The sequence below is a fragment of the Montipora foliosa genome, chromosome 7 (assembly GCF_036669935.1).
Source record: "Montipora foliosa isolate CH-2021 chromosome 7, ASM3666993v2, whole genome shotgun sequence".
NCBI lineage: Eukaryota > Metazoa > Cnidaria > Anthozoa > Scleractinia > Acroporidae > Montipora > Montipora foliosa.
In genome coordinates, this window is record NC_090875.1 from 41,999,836 (window position 1) to 42,003,772 (window position 3,937).

General features: G+C 36.8%; 1 long non-coding RNA gene across 1 annotated transcript in view; it reads left to right on the top strand.

Annotated features, from left to right (window-relative positions):
- Positions 1-2,131, top strand: part of LOC138011035 (uncharacterized) — a 6,163-nt gene extending 4,032 nt beyond the window's left edge. The window contains exon 3 of the long non-coding RNA XR_011124627.1: positions 1-2,131. This exon is cut by the window's left edge and continues 158 nt beyond it. This is a non-coding gene — a long non-coding RNA (uncharacterized lncRNA).
- Positions 2,132-3,937: the final 1,806 nt, after the last annotated feature.

A 3,937-nucleotide genomic window follows, 5' to 3' on the forward strand; every position in this document is an offset into this window, starting at 1 on the left:
ACAGGTCATTATATAGTACACTTGAGATTTGTTGCAGCCACATTATAAGGATGTCAAATTTTCAAGCATTGACTTTTTAAAGTGGCATGCAAGTGTGTACAGTAGTCTAAGGACTAATGTAGTTTGAGTATGGACCATTACGAAAATCACACATTTGAGTGGTGGAGGAGAGGAGGGGTTTGTCGGACTAGGGTGGAGTGGGTGAAATACAAAAGACTACTTCCCTAAAATTGAACAGAGCATTAAGAAAGTGGACATTAACGAGAAGAACACAAATAGTTTGTGTCACGCACCTGACAGCTTTGAAGATGATGATGACAATAACAACTAGAACTGTACAGCTTAGCACCAAGCGCACTATTACAGACTTGACCTGGATGCATTATTAATCATCAAAGCAAGTCTAACTTTATCCATTAGCCCCACTTCAGGAAACATTATTGTTGAGACCTTCAACAGCTTTCTTGATAAGACATCACTGCTCACATGTTAATTGTTGATAAATGTCGAGGACAAAAATGAAGTCAACAGAACAAGAGAATGAGAGCACTTCATATAAAGATCACCTTCTGCGACTGCGTGCCCACTTGTATTGATAACACAGGCAGGAAATTAAATGAACTGCTGACTTCAACAAAGTGATCATGCGTGACCCATGGTGACCTTACAATACATGTATTTTATGTTGCTGATCTTCAGTCAACAAGGCAACCACTGAATTGCTTGGGACTGTGTTAAATTTGACACCCACAGAGTTTGACTGCATAACAAACTGCAGTGCATCATACTTTCAGTGACTCTGGAGAGGTACGTGTAGTTTATGCACTCAGAAAAATTTCCTTGGTGCACCAACAGAACTTCCAAACAAGTGACAAAACCATTTTTATAGACCGGCAAACCTTAGAATGACACAATTTACAGGGGATTGAAATGCAATGATCTTGTCAGGCAATGGCTAACATCTCTGGCGACAAATTACATGTAGGTCAATGACTCTCAAATCTGTACAATCCACTGATGATGCTAAGCACTGTCAATTAAGTTCCCCCTTCTCCCGTCATCCTTTCGGGCAGCTCTCTAGATAACAAGCTCTGGTTCAGTACTAAACGTCTGGCCGGAGGTCATCATTCTTTGTGATGCAAGTGTAAGGATTAACACCACCACAGAGAAGATTGTTTTCTATTACGATTGTTAAAGATGGATCCCCTGCCCCTTCCAAACAATGTATCCACATTGTTTGGAAGGGGGGAGGGCTTTAAAGTTTAGACAGTCTCCTCAAGCCATGTCACATGTAACTTTTGTAGTGGTCCATCGTGTAGTTTTTCCTTAAGAAAACCTGGATTTAGGGACACTACATTTCAACTTTGCAATACAGTGCAACCAATGATATACATGTATTTAACTCCTTGGAACAATCATTACCTTCAAGTTGATAAGTTAAACATTCCATAATAAGAATTATTATTATTATTCTAGGTGAAATATGAAATTGATACTGGGTTGAGAAAGAAGTTATTTGTTGTCTTTTTACCTTTGTGCTTTTCCGACATTGTATGCAAGCACTTTTTTGGAACTCTCATGTTCAAGTTTGTCTTTTTTTGAAGAAAGAAGTCTTTTGTGTTTTGCAAATAACTAACTTGCTCAGAATCAAAACCCTTTGTACAGTGAAATCATAGTTCATAGTTGATGGTTGATGGACTAACAAACAAATTTAAGTGCTACATGTAAGTTGCTCTGTTTCCTTTAGGAATTCATGTACAGTGTAACCACAGTGTAAACAATGCGCATGCATGGATAGGGAATTTTGATGGCTTTATCCAAGGCCTAACGACGACAAAAGTTGAAAAAGTTTGATTTACTGTATCATCGTTAATAGCTTTCAGCCTTATTTACATATAGATAGCGACAAAAAATAATCACCTGATTGGTGTTAAATGCATAATAAGAGAATGTCTTTCCTTAGCATTTGAAATATGTGCTGTGTTTAGATGAGAGTATGGAAACACGGCTGTGACATCACACAGATTTTGATTGGTTATATGCTGTCAGACATGCGTTTTGATTGGCTGGTAAGAAATAAATTATGAGCATGTACATGTACATGTACATGTATCAAGAAACTCTGTTTCAATCAAGAATTGTTCGTCATTTGTTTCCTTCATTTGTCGAAGTACATCTTTGAGAAATATTTTATTGGAGAATTCTCAACAGTTATGCCAATTCTCCCAACTTCCCCTCGTGTTTAGATGAGGCTATGGAAACACGGAAAACGTCTATTGCTTAAATGGAATCCCTTTTAAAAAAACAGTCAGTAAAGCGGTGATGATGATCTCTTTTAAAGTCTGCCCATGTTAATTCCACCTTCTAGTTTACCATTAATTTTTCAACGATTCAATTACTTTTAGTCCTGCTTCAAGGACAAGCTTTAAATTCTTGATGATCCAAGAATATGGAACCATGATGTTTTTGTTGTAGACATTCTGGTGGCCCACACACTCTATAGTCAAATAATTAAGCTTATTAAATTTTGTGTTGTCAACAAGGCTCCTATTGTTGATAAGAAGTCAGTCTGTAGTTCTCTGACTGATTCTTTTGCACACTTTTTGTTCTAATGGTAGTTTGTCGTTCTCTCCGAGAAAAACGTTCATGTAGATGCACTGTGAATATCAATTATACCAGTCATACACTTCCACTTGAGCAGCAAGCAGAGTATTAGTCATAAGTTATTAACTGTGTTGCTCCTGTGTGTTACTATATCATAATTGCTACTGTTGACATTATTATTATTCAAGGCTGCTGCCTAAGAAAATTTTAAAGGGACCCTCAGAGCTAAACGCTGAGAACTTAGGAGCCCAACATATGAAGTGAAAGGTGTTGCTGTGAAAAATTAAGGCACCCAGAGCTATTCTTTGGGAGCCCCAGGCTACCGGGCTCCTGTTAGGCAACAGCCTTGTTATTATTATTATTATTATTATTATTATTATTACTCTTACTATTGTTATTAAATTATTATTATTATTATTATTATTATTATTATTATTATTATTATTGTTATTATTATTAAATTAAGTAGTTGTTGTTCAAAAGCTTTTAAGCACAATTTTGATAACTTTTCTCGGTTAAGAAGTTGTTGTTTGGAGATCGTCCCAGCCCTTTTGAGGAAAATATAGCCGAAATTGCCCCTTTGCCATCCATTTGTTGTCGTATTGCAAAGAAACGAACATTGTGGGCTCCCCCAACCCCTCCCATTTAATGGTTTATTTGCTCGTGCGTGATACATGTAGGTACACGGAAAACATATTTTAAAGGGGAAAAAAAGTTGGATTGTACAAGTGTAGAAGTTGTAGTATTTACATACATAAATGACATGGGACTGCATTTGGAGCCAGACAGTGAGTTATGACTGTATCGGTCCAATTTCCTTACATTTCTTTGCAAGGTTGAGCAATTTGAAATCACTTTAGTAAAAGATTATAGCCTTGACAAACTAGTAGGCTCAAGTTGTCACTAATATTCAGTAGTTTTTGCTATATAACCACACTTTTTTACAGTTGATCAATTTTCAAACACTTCTCGTGTAATTCGGTAAAATAAAAAACACTCAGAATAAAGGGCACATGCAGGGCGAAAACAAGCACAGTGACCCCATCTTTTTATTGCATTTTTTTAGTGTCCTGTGTATGAATATCAATTGTGCCCAGTTTGACAAACATCTGGATAGTATGTCATTTTCAAAGGAATTACAGTGTACCTTAATTGTTCTTCCCTGATGATAACGCCTTTTTTGTGTATTCTTGGGTTTCACTCACATGATCAACGGCCATGTTTTTCAACGAAAACAAAACAAGACATTAGCATAATAATAGCTTTCAATTCCCGGAGGATTGGATCGGGACACCAACATGGCGGCCATGACGTCATGTGAAATCCAACAATA